This window comes from Pristis pectinata, chromosome 1, assembly GCF_009764475.1.
Source record: "Pristis pectinata isolate sPriPec2 chromosome 1, sPriPec2.1.pri, whole genome shotgun sequence".
In the NCBI taxonomy this organism is placed as follows: domain Eukaryota; kingdom Metazoa; phylum Chordata; class Chondrichthyes; order Rhinopristiformes; family Pristidae; genus Pristis; species Pristis pectinata.
Window position 1 is genome coordinate 116,813,170 of NC_067405.1, and position 23,790 is coordinate 116,836,959.

The following is a 23,790-nucleotide window of genomic DNA, read 5'->3' on the forward strand; positions in this document are numbered from 1 at the left end:
CATTCGGAAGCTTTATCATCTGTCATACTGACAAGCATGAAAAATTGTCAAATTTTATATTGTTCCATGATTAACTGGCAATAAAAGAATTCACCTCCTCTCCTGCCCCTTACATTCCCCAATCAAGAAGAAAAATGTCATCCAACATATTTTAACTGGAAGAGCTCCAGAAACCCTGGAAAGTCAGTGTAAACTGAGTTCCTTACTTTTTTGTGGGGAGCCTTTGGCTCTTCCACTTAAGTTACAGATGAATGGCTGAACATCTGTAGAAATTCATCCACCCCTCCCCCACTATCCATGGCATCATGTCCATTTTATTCCTAGACCAGCTTTTCTTTATATTCATTCACAGGATGTGGGATTCACAGGCTGAGCCAGCATTTAATTGCCCACCCTTAGTTGCCCGTGAGAAGGTGCTGGTGAACTGACTGCTTGAACTGCTGTGGTCCTTGAGGTGTGGGTGTACTCATCAATGCTCGTCACTATTTGTTGTACCACCAGAGATGCAGCAGAGTTTAGTTACATCATAAATGGTTTCACTTTCCAGATAAAAGCTGCTATAAATATTAGGGTTGAAACCGTTGGGCATGTTGGGTAGAGGTACACATACTGTTTATCTGGGAGGATTTCACCTTAAGTCTTACCTTCTGGTTATCAGCAGTTGTTTAAGAGTGAAGACCATGAGAAAATTCAGAGGCTGAGTAACCATAGGCTCATGGCTGGTTTGTAACCAGTATCAGTAAAGTTCTGGATGGCTCCCATTCAACTGTCCACTTGGTTGAAGTGTGGTATTTAGGCCAACCTAATTAAAGGCATGTCTAGGCGAAAGGGTAAAATGGGTTTGATCCCTTCTACTCTAAACCTGCTAGATTCCAGGGCCATAAATTAAATTATCATAAATCCTATACATTTTCTTTCTAAAGATTGAATTTATCTTTGTCTCACCTTTACGTGGCTGTCTGCATGGATGGGACACAGTTTGATCCCAAACTGCCAGACTGACTTGATGTTTAGCAGCAATGAGATAGGGTGAGTGAGATTTCTCAGGCATAGCTCCTGAGTAATATTCCCTCCCTTTCAGCAGGGAAGTGCTGTATCATCAATGAACACTGATGATGATCCTGTTACTGCTTCTTAAATAAAATATCAACCTGTGAGGACTGTGAAAAACAGCCAACAACTGTCAATTTTTTTTAAAAAAAGTTACCTTTTTCTCCTTAAGGTGCTTAAATTTCTGCTTTGGATTTACAAGCAGATTAATTCAATTTGCTGATCATGGCTTTTGGCTGTATTATATCAGAAAACATAAGATGAACTGAGAGCTGACAAAAATCTCCCACTGAGGTGAGACTTAGGAATTTGCCAAGACAAAGCAAAATTCTAATAGAAAAGAAATTATCCATTTTATAATTGTAATTGTTTTATAATTAGATACCAAGATGGAATTGCTAAACTGAACATGTTTCACACAAAAGGTTTTAGGAACCAAAAGCTAAAAACAAAAATGATGGAAATGCTCAGCAGATCAGGCAGGATCTGTGGAGACAATTACAGAGTTAATAGTTCAGATTAATGGTTCTTTATTGGCAATTCTATTGGTTATTGACTTGGAATGTTCATTCTGCTTCTCTTTCTGCAGATACCACCTGACCTGCTGAGCACTTCCAGCATTTTGTGTTTTTATTTTAGATTTTGGGAACTGTGTAGATGAAATGCAAGGATGCAGAAAAAAATATCTAGTGCAATTTTCAAAAATTGTCTTTCATTTTCATCATCTTTCTTGGTAATGAACATAAGGCATGTGTATGTGTTCCCACAGCAGTCAGACTATATTTGGTTTAGATTAAAATAGGTAGCAGTTTTCAATAAATGCTGGTTTAAAAGGAAAATATATAAATGAAAATGATATCTGAAATATAAAAAGTTCCAAAAGTTCATTAGCTGAAGTCTGATTGAAATTGCAAAGACACTTCTCAATGGAAGCATTTCCCAGCCAAGTGAGAAGGAAGACTAGAGTTATGCTTGATCAATTGCTGAAGCCTTTTGGCTCCCAAATTTGAAAGCAGTGAAGGTGGTCTGGGAAGTGTTTGCACCTGCATAGCTTTGGGTGTTGGGAACAGCAGACTTGTGCTGTACAATGGAGCTCAAATATGCTTTGTTTCTATCAGTCCATGAAAAAACATCCAAAATGTCAATTTTCTGGTAGGCACTAACAATGTGGGTGTAACTTTTGAGGTGGATATGGGAAGTTATGAGTGCTTTCAAGAGTTTGGGCCTCATCATCTTCCTGATCCCTGGTTTTATGTCCAGTCCTCCAGCCCCAGAACTGGTGCACCTATTACTCATGATTGCTGCCTGGACTAAAATAATGAGTGCATCTCTGTGGCTTCTGATTCTAGTAAAGGGTTAATCAAATCAACAGTAATAAAATAGTGATAGTTTGTATGCCCAATTTCCAAATTACAATAAATTATTAACAAGGATAATTGTTTGTCTATTCAGCATCAGGGTAGAATCTAACATAAATACAAAGAGTTAGGTCAAACTGGATTAAAAACAATTCATCCAAAAACAATTCATCCACTTTTGATCACTACTAACATCTTAAGTGAACTGCACTTGAGCTGTCTGTCAAACAGTGCTGCTGTTAGAGCTTTAGTTTATGCACAATATGGGGAAGCCTTCCACTTGCCCTGTCATCTTCCTTACATAGTCAGAACCAAACCAAGAATCCTATAGACCACCAGGGACAGAAACTGTTGTGCAGACTGAAGACTCCAATTATTTATCCCACCAGTTAGTAGGAAGAAATTTCTGCTCATCTAGTGCTGGACAAGGAGACTGACCGCTTGGAGTCAGTGGAGGCCTGAGAGGGGTGGTGGTGAGGAAGAGCTTGGTGTTGCCATTATACACGTTTTTGAATGATATTGCCATTGAGCAATATGTAGATGTGAAATATTGTCCATTATCTGTAGGCCTCCGAAATATTGCACTACAGAAAACAGGGTTGAATTTTATGCCCAGACAGCTACATGAGTGGACTGAATAGGCTGGAAAAGTAAATATAGTTTCCTTTAATTCTAAATTCTGGATTAATTTGGACTATTCTTATTAGAAGAGTGAATTTTGGGAGACAGAGAATTCCAGAATATTCTTTCTTAATCTTGCACTCATTTTCATGTTTCCAGTGTAGGGGTCTAAATTTTGTATTCTGATGTGGTAGTCTACATTGAAAGTAAAAAGGAGACAGAACTAAATTGACTCATTATACTTCTGCTGAAAGGAAACCTCTTTCTTGCAATTTTGCACAGATACATTTAAAGAGAGGCAGCTGCTTGGTAAAGCTAACAGAAATGGTATTATGTGGGGCAGTCCTGGAACTGAATACATCAGTATATGTGCATCATTGAGAGACCTCAGTGTGTTCAATACTCCCAACAGTAAATTCCATTCAAGTGGCAATTTGAGGACATTTAACAAAATTCAGTTCAGTCGTTCAAGATCTATATTCACGTAATCATAGCCTCAATATTCAATTAAATAAAAATCTAAAAAATTAGAGTACCATTTCATTGCTCTGATTGATAAGCTGAATGATAAATTCACACATTGACATGCACCTTTAGTTCTGGCCTTATTGTACAAAGTTTTGGTCCACTGCATTGGAGTTATATTTGAAGTTCATTGTTTAGCTACCATGTCAACTTTATTCAACAAAAATCTTGGAAGTGACCAGGTTGGTTCCATAAAACTAGAAGATTGCAAACAGGCCAAACTAAAATCTGGATTATGGATCATAGAGTAATACAGGATGGAAACAGGCCCTTCGGCCCAACTGGTCCATGCTGACCACAGCATCCTCCCTGTTAGTCCCAGTTGCCTGCGTTCGGCCCATAACCCTCCAAGCCCCTCTCCTCCGTGTACCTATCCAAACGCCTCTTAAATGTTGCAATTGTACGCATCTCGACCACTTTCTCTGGCAGCTCATTCCAGGTACTCACCACCCTCTGTGTAAAGAAATTACCTCTCGGGTCTTTTTTAAATTTCTCCCTTCTTATCTTGTATCTGTGTCCTCCAGTTTTGGATTCTCCAACCCTGGGGAAAAGACTATGACCGTCCACCTTATCCATACCCCTCATGATTTTATAAACTTCTCTGAGGTCAGCCCTCATTCTTCTATGCTCCAAGGAATAAAGATCCAACATGGCCAACCTCTCCCTATAACTCCCCAGGCAGCATCATAAATCTCTTCTGCACCCTCTCCAGCTTGACAATGCCTTTCTATAACAGGGTGACCAAAACTGTACACAGTACTCCAAGTGTGGCCTCACCAATGACTTGTATAACTGCAACATAACGTCCCTACTTCTAAACTCGATGCCCTGACTGATTTTTTAGATACTAAACACCTTCTTCACCACAGACAGCTGTAGAGGCCAAGTCATTGGGTATATTTAAAGCAGAGGTTGATAGGTTCTTGATTAGTAAGGGCATCAAAGGTTATGGGGAGAAGGTAGGAGAATGGGGTTGAGAGGGAATAATAAACCAGCCATGATGGAATGGCAGAGCAGACTTAATGGGCCAAACAGCCTGATTCTGTTCCTATGTCTTATGGTCTTCATCCCATGTGACCTAACCTTCCAGATCAGCCTGCCATGTGGGACCCTGTCAAAGGCCCCACTAAAGTTCATATAGACAACATCCACTGCCCTACCTTCACCTATCCCCTTAGTTACCTCTTTGAAAAACTCCAAACGATTCATCAGACATGACCTCTCACGCACAAAACCATGCTGACTATTCCTGATCAGGCCTTGACCATCCAAATGATGGTAGATCTTATCCCTCAGAATTCCTTCCAGTAATTTCCTTACAACTGAAGTCAGGCTAACTGGCCTGTAGTTCCCTGGCCTGTCCTTGCTACCCTTCTTGAACAATGGAAGGACATTAGCCACCCTCCAGTCTTCTGGAACTTTGCCAGTGGCTAATGACGAAGCAAATATCTCCACAAGGGCCTCTGCAATTTCTTCCCTGGCCTCCCATGAGGTCTGGGGTGCACTGGGTCAGGCCCTGGGGATTTGCCCACCTTAATGTGCTTCAAGACTGAATAGTTCTTTCCTCATAATATGCATATGATCCAAGACCTCACTACTTATTACCCTCATTTCTTGGGCATCCATGATATTCTCCTTAGTAAACACCAAGGAGAAATGGGCATTAAAAATCTTGACCATCTCCTGTGGCTCCACCCATAGGTGGTCCAGGTGGTCTTTAAGAGGACCTAGTCTCTCCCTAGTCACCCTTTTACTGTTAAATATAACTGAAGAACCTCTTGGGATTATCTTTAACCCTGCCTGCCAAATCCATCTCTTACCCTCTTTTTGCCCTCCTGATTTCCCTCTTAAGCCTGGCCTTAAACTTTTTATATCCGTTGAGGGATTCATTCGTACCCAGCTGCCTAAACACAATGTACACTTCCTTCTTTTCGTGGCCAGAGCCTCAACATCTCTTGTCAGTCAGGGCTCCCTGAACTTGGTATGTCCACCCTTCACCCTAACAGGAACATGTTGCCCTTGGACTCTTGATATGACCCCTTTAAAAGTCTCCCACTTGCCAACTGTTCCTTTGCCTTTAAATAGAGTCACCCAGTTGACCCCAGCTAGATCTTGCCTAATGCCCTCAAAGTTGTCCCCACTCCAGTTCAGGACCTTAACCTGTGGACCTGTTCTATCTTTTTCCATAACTAGTTTAAAACTAATAGAATTGTGGTCACTGGACCCAGAGTGCTCCCCAAATGCCACTTCAGTTACTTGGCCTGCCTCGTTCCCTAAGAGGAGGTCCAGTATTGCTCCTTTCCAAGTAGGTTCCTCTGTATATTGTGTGAGGAAACGGTCTTGGACGCACCCCACAAATTCCACTCCATCCGTGCCCCTTGCACTCTGGGTGGCCCAGTTGATACCAGGAAAATTGAAATCTCCCACTAGCACTACTCTACTGTTCTCACAACTACGTGCAATTTCTCGACACATCTGCTCCTCAAGTTCCCACTGACTATTGGGGGTCTATAATATAGCCCTACCAAGGTGACTATCCCCTTCTTATTTCTAAGTTCTACCCAAATGGCCTCATTAGATGATCCCTGAAGAATATCCTCTCTAAGCACTGCTGTTATGTTGTCCCTTATCAAAAAGGCAACGCCCCCTCCACTCTTACCTGTTCCACTGTCTCATCTAAAGCATCGGTATCCTGGAACATTGAGCTGCCAGTCCTGCCCTTCTCTCAGCCACAGTTCTGTCACGGCCACAATATCCCAGTCCCTAGAGGCAATCCATGCCCTTAGTTCGTCTGCCTTACCTGTAAGCTACGTGCATTGAAATAGATGCAATTTAAAGCAATGGTCCTGTCTGCCCTTTTACTGGAAACATGGTTATCCTGATTACACTCTTTTGTTGCTGCACGTACCCACCTTCTCACTGACCTCGCTCTCTTGAGTCCCACACCTGCCGATCTAGTTTAAACCCTCCCTGATGGCAAAAGCAAATTTTCCCACTGGGATATTGGTCCCTCTCTGGTTCAAGTGCAACCCGTCCCTCTTGTACAGGTCACCTCTATTCCAGAAGAGATCCCAATGATCCAAGAACCTGAATCCCTGCCCCCTGCACCAGCTCTTCAGCCACACATTCATCTGGCCTATCTTTCTACTCCTGGACTTACTAGCACGCGGCAATGGGAGTAATCAAGAGATCACCACCCTTGAGGTCCTGCATTTTAATTTCTTACCAAATACTCATTCTGCAGGACCTCATCCCTTGTTCTACCTATGTTGTTTGTACCAACATGTACAACAACCTCTGGCTGTTCACCCTCCCCCTTGAGAATTTTCTGCAGCTGCTCAGAGACATCCTTGACCCTGGTACCCTGGAGACAACACACCATCTTGGCGACTCTTCCGCGGCCACAGAATCACTACCTGCACCCTTTCCCTCTGAGCCTCAGAGCCAGTCACAGTGTCAAAGACGTGACTACTGTTGCTAGAACATCCTTCTCAACAGTATCCAAAGAGGTATACCTGTTAGTGAGGGGAATGGCCACAGGGGACCCCTGCACTGGTTGCCTTCAGCCTTTACTTCTCCTGGTTGTCACCCATCAATCTGAAGCCTGTACCTTGGTTTTCAGTGGCCCAATCAGAAGGTATTAGTTCTGGTCACTTTTTAATATTTATACATCAAGTTGCAATTTCTAATGAGAGCTGAAGTTTCTTTTGTAATCATAGATGAAAGAAGTTAATTCTATGCATCCCATCATATTTATAAGACAATCCCTTTAAAGGAGGGAAGACACACTGGGCTGGAGATGTGGTTTGCTTGCATGAAGTAGATGCCATATACTGAATATCCACTTAACTGGGGTGCCAGCCTGAATCTGAACCTTGGGCTTTATTGATATTATTTATGTGAGTTGTTACTGCCCCTTATGCTGCTGCAGGTGATTTGTTAACATAATCAAGGTGAATTGCAGGTTGCATTCCAGAGTAATTGCTTGAGTAGTGGGAATGTGGCAATTCCACATCCCAAAGAAGTGGTGGTTGGGAAATTAATTGGCTCCTCTGAATTAACCTTAATATAGATTAGTGGTAGGAGAATCAGGGGTGTGGGCATGTGAAAGAGAATAAGTTACAGGGAAATAAGTGGGGGAATGGGATGCATGGAATTGTTCTGAGAGCTGGCATAGACTTGATGGGCCAAATAGCCTCCCGTGTCATAGGGAAAATGACTAAATGAACTGTGGAATGTTTAACTGTTTAGCCCAAGCAGAGAAGGACATCAGGCTGTGCTCCAACTGGGATGTGTTCTGGTGAGATACCATAGAGAACTGCCAGAAGTATGATTCCTAGCATCAAAGGAAGAAGTTAAATGCAAGCCTGATTATAAGGAGGCTAGCAGACTGAAATTAAAGTCTGGCTAATATACAAACACACTTCTAGAAACATGAAAGATTATGTTAACATCTTTTCCAAAATAGAAAAGAAATTCCACATTCACATCTTAAGCATTTCAGTGCCAATATTCAAAGAATTTAATTTCAAAGTGTTAGGCGATAATGAATTGTAAGGAAAGATATCTGATGAGGGGCCTTCAGGCAGAAGTGGCATACGTGAAGCATTATGGCACAATGAAGTAAAATAGATTAAACCATTAATCTTTTAACGCAGCCCAACTCTTTGTTACCCTCTTTCTAAGAGTAAACTGCTAATGTTGTAAATGGAAGAAAAACAGGAAAAAGCTGGAAGCAGTCAGCATGTATTCTGGCCAAAAACCTGATTGTATGTAGTCTGTAAATGCTGATTGACTTGCTGTGTGTTTCCAATATTTTCTATTTATGTCCTTTGCCAAGCTTCTATTCAGTCTGACAATATTTTCTCACACCATTCATTATTTTCTCACTCCATTCACTGTTCCCTGGGTACAGAACAATTCCTGCTACTGACTAAGCAGCACTAGTTTTCATGTGCCCGATTCCTTTTGCCTGGGATTTTCACCACCCCCCCCCGAGTGCAACATTTTAATTTTTTTTTATTCAGTCACAGGATGTGGGCATCACTTATTCCTAACAGTCTTTGAAAATGTGGTGGTGAATATTCTTGAACTGCAGCTGTCCTTGTGGTGAAGGTCTTCTCATGTGCTGTTAGGTGGGAAATTCCAGAATTTTGATGCAATAAATAAAACCAATGAATGAACTGGCTAGGATGTTTAACTTGGAGCTGGTGATGTTTCCGCTTGCCTCTTGCCCTTGCTTTTCTGTGGAAATAAGTCGATGGTTTGTGAAAAGCCTTCAAAATAGCCATGATGAATTGTTGCAGTGTATCTATCTCAAGGTGGGAGACAAAGCTGCTGCATTAGACTTGTGGCGGAGAGAGTGCCAGCTAAATGAACTGCTTTGTCTTGGATGGAGCAGCAGTCATTCAGGCAAGGGTTCCATTATCCTTTGACTTGTAGGGAGTCATCCATTGCAAAATACCAGCCTCTCTTGCATACAATATTTATGAAGTAGATCCTGTGTAGATTTCTAATGAATGATAACCCCCTGATAATGATGCTGGAGGGAATTCAGAGATGGTAATGCCATTAAATTTCAAAGAGAGATGGTTATATTCTGTCTTGTTGGATATACTCATTGCCCAGCTCATTTTCTAATAGTAAATAATTAGCAATTGAAGTAACAACTATGGTACTTCATTAAATAAAATAAAAGCTTAAAGCATCAGGACAGTAACTTTCACCACAGAGGCAGACAGATTCTCTTGCTTTCCACATGCACGCAGTTTCAACCTTTAATAATGAAAAACACAAAGGAAAGAAACACATACAAAACAATTTGCTATTTTCTGTGTGCTTTACCTTGGCACAAAATCCTCCAAGTACTTAGGTCATTGAGTTGTTCTTCCCAATCTGTTTATAACTGGATGCAGTTCTCCCAAGGCCTATGGTTAAACTGTGATGTGCTGTCCTGCGGGATTGGTAATTCATCCTCCAGTATCTCCATGTTTCCTGCTGTGGTCTTCATGAGCCAGCACCCATTCTCTGATGTGGTACACACTCTGTCGTGACCTTGTTTCCATTGGGATGCAGAATGTGTCAAATTACCATGGCCTGCCACATCCAATATTAATCTGATGTGGACTTCATCCTAACTGTGCCTCCAACTCTTAGTGCTGACAGGACTTCAGAAAGTGGGGAGAATAAACAAATGGACTTAATGATTAGTGTAAATGGATAGTTGATGGTTGGTGCAGAGGCCAATCATGGGCCACAGGGCCATTTCCATGCCTTATCTTTGGCTCTATAACTTTGGTACTTCTACCCATTCTCTATCTGGCTCCAATTCTCCTCTTACACTTTTTTGCATTTCAGGTTCTAGCATCCTTTTTGTTGTAGGGTGAAAAGTTATCTGTAGTTTACTCACAAGTCTGTCCTAGGAATGAGTATTCTGTTAGAAATCTCTTTCAATCATTTGATAAACAATCAGCTGTCACAGGATACACTTTCCCATCCAGTTGATTCTCATCAACTCCGTGACAGAGACTTAACCACTTTTGCTCAGGTTCTCCATCCAGGAGTTAATGACGGTGAATCACTTTGGTTGGTTGGTTTCTTTCTTTGGTTTGTCCTCACATTTTTGCACACAGTCCCTAATCTCCCTTTTCATCTCTGGCCAGTAGGTCCTTCTCTAGCTCTATGCAGGCAATTGTTCACAGAGGAGGGAATCTGTTTAATCATGTTATTTCTTTGTAAAGTCCCTTTCACCTCTAAAATTGAGATCAATTTGAGGTCCTAGTTCATCTCAATGGGACAGGAAGGAACTTGTTTTCAGGCCATATCATTTGCTTTAAATGCTGTGTCATATCCTGTCTGGTCTGTTACGAACCAGCAACAAAAGAAACACTCCGAGTCATGTGATAAGTGTTTAAAACTACTTTATTAATAACTACTTATGATAATAAGAAAAATAGAAGTAAAAATGTTAGAATGTTAGAAGTAAAAATGTTAAATCTTAAATATTAACCCCAAAAACTAAACTCGTAGTGTGTGTGTGTCAAGTTCCCAAACTCCACGTCCAGGAATGGTTCTTAAAGTTCAGTTCAGCAAGCTGTAAGGTGAAACATGAGCAAAGGCTTCTTCAACAACCACCGTTGACTGAAGACAAAACGTAGATGTAGAGAGAAAATAGAGAGTAATTACGAAATCCAAATGTTCCACTCTGGAACCCAAATGACACCTCAGTGTCTACTCAAACCGTGGCCATCCACACAAATACCTGCTTCCTTCTACAGGTTAATGACAAAGTGCACTCCACCGGATTACTCCAAAAATCCATACATGGATTGTAGTGAGAGACACAGTTACTGTTTCTTATACATCGATAGCGACAAGCAGCCTGCTCTCTCTCTCTCTTCAGACTGACTGCTTCAAAAATGTCATTACATCCTTTATCTTCTGTTGACTTAAGCACGCCACACACACACACCACTATGCTCTATCTTAAAGGGACATTCACCAATAGTAACCTAGTCTGTAACACACCTCCCACCTAAAAAGAATTTTTTTCAAAAAAAAACTTAACCGTGCATACAGTTAGTAATGTTAATCATGATCATTCTACACAATTACAGAATATTAGATTAGTAAAGATACATGTTTCTCATTTAACATCGGGAAAGACAATCAGCAATCACATTATCTTTGCCTTTAATGTGAGTTATCATGAGATCAAACTCTTGTAAAATTAAACTCCAGTTTAACAGCCTTCTATTCTTGTTTTTCGCTCGGCTCAGGAACACCAATGGGTTATGATCTGTATATACAGTCAGTGGTTTCTGAGTGGTGCAAACATATACACCGAAATGCTGCAAGGCTAAAACAAGCAACAGTAATTCTTTCTCTATGGTGGAATAATTCTTTTGATGCTCATCAAATTTCTTTGAAAAGTAAGCTACAGGATGGTCAATATCATCACGGTCGCCTTTCTGCAACAATACCACTCCTGCAGCTTCATCACTGGCATCTACTGCTAATGAAAATGTCTTTTCGAAGTCAGGTGATTTGAGCACAGGACGGTAGCATAAAATGGCTTTCAGCTTCTCAAATGCTTCTTGACAAGGATCTGTCCAAACAAACTTCACTCCCTTCTTCAGAAGATTAGTTAGGGGAAGAGCAATATCAGCAAATTTTTTTACAAAATTTGCAATAATATTCAACCATTCCCAAAAATCTTCTAACAGTCCTTGTACCCGTGGGAATGGGGAACTCAGATATTACTTGAACTTTTGTCTGAACAGGAGCTAACTTGCCTTGACCTACAACATAACCAAGATACGTCACAGTGGCATGGCCAAATCCACTTTTAGCCAAGTTAACTGTAAGGTTGGCTTTGGAAAGTCTTTCAAACAACTTTTCTAACGCAGAGATGTGATCCTCCCATGTATCATTCCCTGAACATTTTGAATATATGTTTTTTCCCGGAAACTACCAAAGTTCACATTGTATGCCTGCTTCCTTGTGGGGTTTTCTGCAATCTCTGTAGAGAGGCTTAACAGAAATGATCTTGAGTGTTTGTACCCAATTTATGTGACAATTCTTCCATATGTATATTGGTGAAACTTCTCCAATCCCAAGTTTGCAACAAGCAGCTCCTTCTTAACTTGAGTCTAACATGCCTGTCAGATTTCTGCTTCATCTGCTAATGCCTGGCCCTCCTGAAAGGTCAGGGATGATTTCATTGAATGGTGGATTAGGGTCAAGAGGCCTACTCTTTCTCCTAATATGTAAGTTCATATAAATCATAATCAGCTCAAGCCTGAATGTTGATTAGATTATTCTATACAGAGGCATAGGCTGTTTAATAATCTGGTAAATTAAGAATGTAACTGAAAACTCTGCAGTGAACAGTTCTGGGGTGGAGATGATTAGCTTCAAACCTGCAGAACCAACCACTCAGTGCAAGGCATGTCTATACCAAGTAGCATCTTTTCTTTGATATCAACTAAAATAGAGTTGCTTAATATTATACTCGGTCATGTTTCATTTTCAAAAGCATGAGCGTGGTCTCTTCTGTGGAACTGAATACATTATCTTATATTTAGACTAGGCCTGTGAAGAACTCCTGGCAGAACCTAAACTGAGCAATAGTGGGCAGGCCCCATCTGATACTCCCCATGAATTTTTCTTGCTTTTTCTTCTTCAGCAGCCATACCATACTCTTCCAATCCTTTTGTCTATCTTTCAGCTGGCTGAAATTGCACTCACTTGCATCTCTCAATAGTCTTACATATCACACCCACATAAATTACTTCCCGTGTCATTGGGTGCAGCAGTACTTGATTAGGTCACATAAAACGAGCAGTTTGAGAACCATTGCCCTGGATTGCTTGAATGTTTACTTGGCTGGTATCCCATTTTCCATCCTGTGTAATTGGAGAATGGCCAAACTCTCACCAAATTCTGGTTTCTGGGCAGATGGAACATCAGTTTTAAAATTCTCGTTGCTGCTTTGAAGTCTGTATCTCTAATATCCTGCAGCTCTGCAATCCTCAGATCTCTGTACTTCAATTCTGATCTCTTGCATGTCCCAGATTTTCAATAGTTTACTGTTGATGGCTGTGCATCCAATTGCTAATAATTGGAACTCCCTAAACCAAAATTTTACTCATCTACCCTATCATCTCCTTGTGGCTTAATGACCATTATAAAACATAATTTGATACTAAGTACTTGGGGATCTTTTACTATGTAAGGGGTACTATATAATCACAAATATATAACTGCATGGTGAATATTACTCCCACATTGAACATGTAATGCTTTGGTATCAGCTGTGAAGTTTCATACCTGTTGTTCCAATCATACCTCTATGTACACAGAAACATTTAATACAACGTGTTTTGGAAAAAAAAGTTTTGCTTTAGAACAAAGACATCTGCAATGGCTTCAACCCAATATTCCACATCAACCAAAAAGTTCTGCCCAAATCCACTCGCACAAAGTTTGCCATGTTGCTTTCCCTGTATCTGGAGTAGTCTACATTTTCTTGAATCCTACCCTTGTTTAAAAACTCCAGGCTCAGGGTGACCAACACTTTAATAGGGTCAGTATTGTTCACTTAAGACCCAGGCCCCATGACACATTACTGACAAGAATAAAGAAAATTTTGTTCAAAAAATGTGTAGTTGACCTAATGTAGGGTTTAATGGACTTCAGATTCAGTGTTCTCTTGGAGAACATCTGCAGGGCAGTCCTGAAAAATTTCCAAATATCTCATCTGTAAAATCATAATAGGATTCACTGACTTTTCTTTACAAACTCCTAACTGGATTAGGGCAACAAATGAAATTCTTACATGTTATCAATAGAAGTATCTTAACCAACTTAATTATAAAAATGACAGCACCTTCATGCCAAACCTGCTTTGTGCCAAAGGTTTAGACGGGGCAGAGTTTGTTAAGTGTGTCCGGGACTGATTCCTGTCACAGTATGTTGACAGGCCGACTAGAGGAAATGCCATATTAGATCTAGTTTTAGGTAATGAACCGGGTCAGGTGACAGATCTATCGGTGGGTGAGCATTTGGGGGACAGTGACCACTGCTCCATAACCTTTAGAATTGTCATGGACAGGGATAGGAGCAAAGAGGACAGGAAGATATTTAATTGGGGAAAGGCGAATTAGGAGGCTATAAGGCAAGAACTTGAGTATAAATTGGGATGATATTTTTGAAGGGAAATGTACTGTAGAGATGTGGTCGACGTTCAGGGATCTCTTGCAGGATGTTAGGGATGAATTTGTCCTGGTGAGGCAGAGAAGCAATGGCAGGGTGAAGGAACCATGGGTGACAAGAGAGGTGGAACAACTAGTTCGGAAGAAGGCAGCATACATAAGGTGTAAGCAGCAAGGATCAGACAGGGCTCGTGAGGAATACAGAGTGGCAAGGAGGGACTGAGGAGAGCGAGAAGGGGAAATGAAAAGGCTTTGGCAAGTAGGGTTAAGGAGAATCCCAAGGCTTTTTACTCGTACGTGAAGAGCAGAAGGATGATGAGAGTAAAGGTAGGTCCAATTAAAGACAAAGGTGGGAAAATGTGCCTGGAAGCTGTGGAAGTGGGTGAGGTTCTCAATGAATACTTCTCTTCAGTATTCACCAAGGAGAGGGGCCTTGATGACGCTGAGGACAGTGTTGGTAAGGGTAATGTTCTAGACTATTTAGATATCAAGAGAGAGGATGTGTTGGAGCTGTTAGAAAATATTAGGACAAATAAGTCCCCGGGGCCTGACGGAATATTCCCCAGGCTGCTTCGTGAGGCAAGGGAGGAGATTGCTGAACCGTTGGCTAGGATCTTTGAGTCCTCGTTGTCCACGGGGATGGTACCGGAGGATTGGAGGGTGGCGAATGTTGTCACCTTATTCAAAAAAGGTAGTAGGGATAGTCCAGGGAATTACAGACCAGTGAGCCTTACATCTGTGGTGGGTAAACTGCTAGAAAGAATTCTAAGAGATAGGATCTATGATCATTTAGAGAATCATGGACTGATTAGGGACAGCCAGCATGGATTTGTGAAGGGAAGATCTTGCCTCACTAGCCTGATAGGGTTCTTTGAGGAGGTGACCAGGAAGATAGATTGATGAGGGTAGTGCAGTAGATGTGGTCTACATGGATTTTAGTAAGGCGTTTGACAAGGTTCCGCATGGTAGGCTTCTTCAGAAGGTCAGAGGCCAAGGGATCCAGGGAGGCTTGGCCGTGTGGATTCAGAATTGGCTTCCCTGTAGCAAGCAGAGGGTTGTGGTGGAGGGAGTGCATTTGGATTGGAGGGCTGTGACTAGCAGTGTCCCACAAGGATCGGTTCTGGGACCTCTACTTTTTGTGATATTTATTAATGACTTGGATGAGGGGGTGGAAGGGTGGGTTAGCAAGTTTGCAGATGACACAAAGATCGGCGGTGTTGTGGATAGTGTGGAGGGCTGTCAAAGATTACAGAGGGATATTGATAGGATGCAGAGCTGGGCTGACAAGTGGCAGATGGAGTTCAATCCAGAGAAGTGTGAGGTGGTACACTTTGGAAGGACAAACTCCAAGGCAGAATACATGGTAAATGGCAGGATTCTGGGCAGTGTAGAGGAGCAGAGGGATCTGGGGCTTCACATCCACAGATCACTGAAAGTTGCCACACATGTGGATAGGGTAGTTAAGAAAGCTTATGGGGTGTTAGCTTTACAAAACTCTGGTTAGACCACACTTAAGAGTACTGTGTCCAGTTCTGGTCGCCTCATTATAGGAAGGATGTGGAGGCATTGGAAAGGGTGCAGAGGAGATTTACCAGGATGCTGCCTGGATTAGAGAGTATGGATTATGAGGAGAGACTAAAGGAGCTAGGACTTTACTCATTGGAGAGGAGGAGGATGAGGGGAGACATAGTAGAGGTATACAAAATATTAAGAGGAATAGATAGAGTGGACAGCCAGCGCCTCTTTCCTAGGGCACCAATGTTCAATACAAGAGGGCATGGCTTTAAGGTAATGGGTGGGAAGTTCAAGGGAGACGTCAGAGGGAGGATTTTCACCCAGAGAGTGGTTGGTGCATGGAATGCGCTGCCTGGGGTGGTGGTGGAGGCTGATACGTTGGTCAAGTTCAAGAGATTGTTAGATAAGCATATGGAGGAATTTAAGATAGAGGGATATGTGGGAGGAAGGGGTTAGATAGTCTTAGGAGTGGTTTGAAGGTCAGCACAACGTGGTGGGCCGAAGGGCCTGCATTGTGCTGTATTGTTCTATGGTTCATAAAATAGGCTTGTAATAGAACTATCTGGTTAACTCTAAATTCTCACTGCTGGACGTGAAGTTGAGAAAAAGTGTTTCAACTTCTTTCCAATTATTTCAAAGAACTGTATTACATGTGTTCTTAGCTCCAGTAAAAAAAAGTTCAGTTATTTGAACTATTTGTTATAAACTCAGTGCTCAATAGATCGTTATTCAGTTGTGTCATTTAATAAAGCAGTGACTCCAGATTTATGATTATAGGAAACAAACCATGTCGTTTTTTGTCAGTTGCAGCCAGCATGTGCTGCTATTAGTCAATGCATTAAGCATATTATTGCACAAACATTATAAAAGGTGTTCTCTGAATATTTAATCCTCCCATAATACATGACCTATAAAACTGGCAACGTGAAATAGTTTTCAGGTATGTGACAGGAATTTTGTTGAAAATATATAATGTATTCCAAAAACAAAACAAATGAACCTCCTTTTCCTAACAGCATTTTTCACTGTATAATATCCAGTATTTGTGGTAATTGAAGAATGCAAGGTCATGTACAAAGCATGAAAGCTTGGAACAGCATTGCTCACAGCTACTTTTCCTATGTATTTCTAGATTCTTGATGAACTCGGGGGGGGGGGGGGGGTGGAGGCAAAAGTGGATTACAGTCATTAACAGATAACAATATCCCATGATACCCAAGGGAAAGCAACACTTCAATTGTTTTTATTGAATGTAATTTTACCATTAAAACGCTTCTGTTTAGATTTTAGTTTGAAACTGATATGGACAGTAATAATGAAGTGTCAAGCTGGATGTTTCTTACCTGGTGGTTAGGAGAGCTCTGTTGTCTTATGCATTTGGGTTGTCTCAATCCAGAGCCTGGAGTACATGCGAGTCAACAGCATAAAAGTATCCTTAATTTCAGACTAATCATCAACATCCACACATAGCCTTTAGAAATAGTTAATGCAAGAAGTAGAAAAATATCCCACATTGGTGCCATGAGGACTTTTTTCAAGGGTTGGTTAAAATGGACATATTTCTTTAAAATCTTTCCTCCTTTCCAAACAGCATCATTTCTGAGTGGAAGTGCTCAATACTGGTGCTGGCTATCTGAAGTGGAAACGTTCCATCATGAAGTAAAATATCCTTTTTGAATGAACTGCAGATGGAACTAATCAACCAAAATGAGTCTGAAAAGAACCATGTTTAGAAACAAGAGTAGATTAAGAAAATGAATCCTGTAATGCCACAAATTAAATTGAAAAAAAAATGAATTGTGGGTAGTCAGTTGTTTTCCTTACTGCCTATCTTCTTTCTGGCATCAATGGTTTTCTGGGATTTATTACCCAGTCAAGGAAGAGTATAGAAAGAGCTGGGCTTTGCAGAGAAACATAAAATAGGTAGCGTGCATCTAAACGGTATTTGGCAAAAGTTGAACCTGACAATTGCACAGATTTGCATGTGAATTATTAATCAAATAAAGAGAGGCATTGTGTGGAGGAACAGAAATAGATTGATGTCTTAAAATCACCTGCAATACATCAAGGGTAGACTGTTTTCTGATTTTTGCTCAGTTTGAGGGCAAGGGTGGGAAATTATCCTCTTTGTTCCAAGTCAAACAAGCTGGGTCTATCATAGCTGTTCATCCTTCTGTCACAGATATTAGGGTTTCTTCCCTGACACTATAAACAAAACAAGTTAAACTGATCTAGAGTTCTTGAGTTACAACATAAAATAGTCTCCATCCAGAAAATGGTAGCAACTTTAGACAGTGAAGAAGGTTATCAAAAATTACAGGGGGATCTTGATCAACTGAGTAAGAGCCATGGAATGGCAATTGGAGTTTAATTCGTATAAGTGTGAGGTATTGCATTTTGGAAAGTCAAATCAAGGTAGGACTTTTGCAATGAACAGTAGGGCCCTGGGGAGTGTTGCAGAACAGAGGGATCTTGGAGTTCAAGTACATGGTTCCCTGAAAGTGAGTCGCAGGTGAATAAGGTAGTGAAGGTGGCTTTTGGCATGGTGGCCTTCATCAGTCAGGGAGTATATAAGTTGGGAAGTCATGATGTGGTTGTACAAGACGCTGGTGAGGCTGCACTTGGAAGTATTGTGTTGGTCTCCCTGCTATAGGAAAGATGTTATTAAACTGAAAAGAGTGCAGAAAAGATTTACAAGGATGTTGCCAGGACTTGAGAGACTGAGTATAGGGAGAGGTTGGACAGGCTAGGACGTTATTCCTTGGAGCACAGGAGACTGAGAGGTGATCTTATAGAGGTGTATGAAATCATGAGGGGCATAGATAGGGTGAATGCACTGTCTTTTTCCCAGGATTGGGGTATCAAGAACTAGAGAGCATCAGTTGAAGGTGAGAGGGGAGAGATTTAATAGGAAGTTGAGGGGCAATTTTTTTTTCCTCACACACACAAAGGGTGGTTTGCATGTAGAACAAGCTGCCAGAGGAAGTGGTTGAGGCAGGTACAATAACAATTTTTAAAGACAGGTACAGGATAGGAAAGGTTGGCAAATGGGCTAGCTTGGATGGGCATCTTGGTCAGCATGGACCTATTTCAGTGTTGTATGACTAAGTTGTTGTTGCACAAAATTGGACCTCTGCATGTGGGGGTGGGTGGAACTGCTTGTTGACAAAATGGAGGATCCATGCTGCATTTAACAAAGTTGTTCAGTGAATAAGTTTATGAAAAGCATTCTGAGAGAACAAAATTGTGTTTCTTTTCCTCCTCACCTGGAGCACAGTTGTCAAGCTTATACTGAAATTTAACTACTTGCAGTGGTTGGTGGCGTGGTCTGCAAGAGGTTAACATAACTGAAGCTTATGCCCTGCTGTTTTCACCCTCCTCCCTTGAATACATCCATGGCGTAAGCACTACAGATACTGATGGGCATTGGTCATAAAAAGCACACTGAGCACAATTTTCTTCCAAATGAGTTATTTATTTTTCTATTCATTAGCTGTGAAATAAGCAAAGTACTTGCACAGCTTGTTCTTGTCAATCAACTTTTCACCCAAGGAAATATGCAAAAAATAAACAAAATTAGTCACCTAAGATGCTCTGTCAGGATTTAGTCCAGTAATTAATTCTTGTAAACAGGAAAATGTTATAATTCTGTAAAAAAAAAGTGCATCAACGTATAGACAGTAGATCTGCTTGTATCTTAGTGCTGAGAAATTAACCTCTGTTAGTTGTCACTCATTTGGTAACACTCATACGTGGCATCGAGTTTAAGAGCCATGAAGTAATGATGCAGCGCTACAAAACTCTGGTTACACCACACTTGGAGTAGTGTTCATTTCTGGTCGCCTCATTATAGGAAGGCTGTGGAAGCACCGGAAAGGATGCAGAGGAGATTTACCAGGATGCATTATGGAGGAGAGACTAAGGGAGCTAGGGCTTTACTCTTTGGAGAGGAGGATGATGAGGGAAGATGATGAGGGAAGACATGATAGAGGTATACAAAATATTAGAGGAATAGATAGCATAGACAGCCAGCACCTCTTTCCCAGGGCACCAGTGCTTAATACAAGGCGGCATGGCTTTAAAGTAATGGGTGGGAAGTTCAAGGGAGATATCAGAGGGAGGTTTTTTTACCCAGAGAGTGGTTGGGACGTGGAATGCACTGCCTGGAGTGGTGGTGGAGGCAGGTACATTGGTCAAGTTCAAGAGATTGCTAGATAAGCATATGGAGGAATTTAAAATAGAGGGATATGTGGGAGGAAGGGGGGTTAGGTAGTCTTAGGCAAGGTCTAAAGGTCAGCACAATATTGTGGGCCAAAGGGCCTGTATTCTGCGGTACTGTTCTATGATTGATGTCTATAGGTGTAAGTATAGGGTCCAGTAGCTCGAGCATAAAAATCCTGGACTGATACTCCAATAGTAGGTACCATCTTTAAAATGTTTCCAAAATAGATGGTATAATAAGATTTTTATGGACAATTTGAAACAATAGCAGTGGTGTATCCCCAGTGTCCTGGCTGATATTTTCCCTTAAATCAACCTAAGCGAAAGCAGAGGAGCTCTGTTGCAACATTATTTAATATATTTCAAACAACACTCCCTTGATTTCAAAAGACCTTCATTAGCAGTAGAATAAGGATCTTGAAGGCTTGCATGCAAGTCCAAATTGTTTTTTTAAAATTTGCTTGGTTGTTATGCAAGTTTCTCATTCAATAACAATGGTTTTGTTTAATATTCTTGTTAAAAATTTACATAGGTGTTTAGAGAGACTTTCTGAATCAATTTAGATAGACTGATTCATCTATGCTCACTATAGTGAGAGAGTTATTTTCCCCCACCTTTCTATATTTACTGGAAAGATGTGTTTTCTTTTGCAAATAGACTGAACATTCTAGCTGTGTAGAGACTATTCTTTCACATATGCCCATCAACTCCACCCCAACTCTCCTGCCACCCATCTATACTGCAGTAATTTACAGTATCCAATTTACCTGCACAGCTTTGAGATGTGGAAGGAAACTGGAGCCCCTGAGGGAAATTCACAGCAAGAAAGTGCAAACTCCATACAGACAGTACCGAAGTCAGCTTGTTGGAGCTGAGATAACAGCAGTACTGGTTCCTACCTAATAGCACTATGGGAATACTCTCCACTGTACCAGCAATGGGAATTCAGCCCTATGCATGCTGCCTCAGATGGTTTGGGATTTTACAGCATTCTCAATAGTTTTTTTTCCCCACTTTTGGAAATACCAACTTTTTCTTAAAAGAACTTGAAGTGTTCCAAGCAAGATGCCCAGGGAAATGGTTAGGATTTGACATTAAGAATCATCTCACAAAAAGTAAAATAGCATTAGCAATTAGTATTAAACAGCTTGTCCTGTGCACCTTAACCCAATGTCAAATTAGAATTAAAAATAGAAATTGGTTTGTAAATTTACAAAGTGCAATTAATATTTGTTCAATTCAAAAATAGTCTCTCACCTCCACTACTGTCAGACAAGTGAAGAGAAAGATAGTTATAGCACCTTTCAAGTCCCCTTTAGGACTTCAAAAACACTTTGAAACCACTGGTGTGCTTTTGAAGTGTTAGAAATCAGGTTGGAAGGTAGGAAACAGCAGCTTACTTCTCACAATCACCCTCCAAATAGCAAAGTGGTAATGACTAGAGAATCCATTTTGCTATTTTGGATGGGAAACACATTGAACATGGGTGAAAATTTCTCTGCTCTTCCTCAAAATAGTGCCAATGTATTTCCACAATGCAGCTTATTTTTGTGCAAACAATAGGCATAGTGAGTGCACCTCCTGGGCCATGTCATTGGTAAGTGGCACAATCCATTTTGGTGACTATTCCAGAATGCACACTTTAGTGACATTTCACTATTAATGGCACTTGGAATAAAATGCATACCCATGGCAAATGTATTCAAAAACCTTAGCTAGGAAGCAGAACTGGGGGGAAAAAAATCAGCTTATGGTTATTATTGCAGATAATTGTGTAAATACTTTGCAACATAGGGTGTGAGAAATTTTTTAATATTAATGAATTTTATTTTCCAAGTTCCTTCTTTTACCAGCCTAAATCTTCATAGCAGGTGTTACTAGTAGTTATTTGATATCCTCAAAGGGGGGGGGGGGGTGATGTTATGGTTTTTAATCATTAAAGAAAAGTTTAATATACAAGGTGTTCAAGTTATTTCTGATACACAAACAGCTGTACTTTGATATTCTACAAGTAATCATGTGGAATCAGTTGCATATCTAATCCACGGGGGAACCACTGTATACTATTGTCAAACACAAGGGAGCTTGTATTTACAAGAGGTCATAGAAACATTTACATGCATGACTGAAAACAATACACAAAGAAAATGTTACGAATAGAAAGCCTTCCAAACATTGCCATTAGGCTATGTCAGGAAACCATATCCAAACCCAAGATTAGCACAACTACATATTGAATCTTTGAATTTACAGTAGCTGTTGAAGGAGAGATCAAGTTTTTTTTAAAAATATACTCCTGGACACGATACTTAACTGAATTGTTACTGTGCTATATTGAATTTACATACACCCAATTTCTTTTGCTAACTTTACCAGCTGAAATATAAATAAAGCATTAAATAAAAAGCTGAAAATCTGGATAATCAAGTTTGAGGTCAACAACATAGCCTTTAGGTTCAGACCTTATAATTGCACAGATTACCATATTGGATATTTTGTATCCTAGCAACCAAACTTACCTTTTAAACATACCGACTTGTCCAAATGAAACATATGTAGGACTTTTAAATTCAACCAACCTTAGCTTTACCATCAACTCTATTTAAACTGACTTCAAAGATTAGTATTTTTTTGTGTACACTGATCCTGATTAGCAAGTGTCACGATTGGCATGTTTCAAAATGGCATTGTTTATTTAGAACCCATTATACTCTTGGCCTTTTCCAGCTTTTCCTCTTCTATTGATGCTTGCAATTTCGATGCCTCCAAGATGAAATGCTCTCCAATTTCAGTTAACATTTGATATGGTTGCTATGACTCTTCTACCTTTCCCATCCTTGTAATCAAGCAGAGGAAGAGCTCAAATCAGAATTGCTAATTTAACACTGTTACAACATTAAGCAGCCACAGTTTGGTACTTCCTGGAAACAACTAGCCACCCCAGGATGAAAAAGACTTTCACAATTTGACTTGGAGAATAACTAACACCTGACAATATTTATAGCATGAAAATCTCACAAAGCTTAAATGATATACAAGATGTGGTGGAGATCTAACAGATGAAAATAAAAAACATCTAAAATGTAATATTGAGTATTATAAATTATATTTTGAAATGTCTCCACATCTATAATTGAGCTAAAATTAGCAAGGCCATCTATGGTAGTTTATTCCAGAAAATAAGAACATGCATTAGAAATTAATATGCCCTGGGACTATTTTGGAATTTGGAAGTTGAATAGTTGAAATTTAAATTTAAAATATCTTCTGATAGCAGACCCTCGAAGAGCCCAATATGTTGTTTTATGAAGCAACACCAATACTGTGGAAGCTTAACATGGATTCTTTGGCCTTAATGCCATCCACATTCTCAAGGAATGTGATGCTGTGTAGAAAAGTGTCAGAAATGCCACCTATCATTGAGACATTCTATAATGTCTTGGAGGCAATTGCATGGCCAATACAATACTACATACAAGCAGAAGAATCTAATAATGAAAAAACAATTTAAAAGCAACCATTGAGAGGAAACAATTAAATGCCATTTGACAGAATTTATGTGCAATGCAGGATATGCATCCTGTAAAATAAGTTTTTGATTAATGCTAAACTCAGACTGCCATAACTTCTGAAAAGTTTGGCTTCAATTAAAATATCTAAACAAAACTGCAATGTTATGAAAATGTTCAGGATATTTATATATAGATTATATCCACATTTAAAAAGTCAATTAAAATGGAAGGTTTCAGAAAACAGAATTCAAAAGCTTAATGAGGGATGATGTC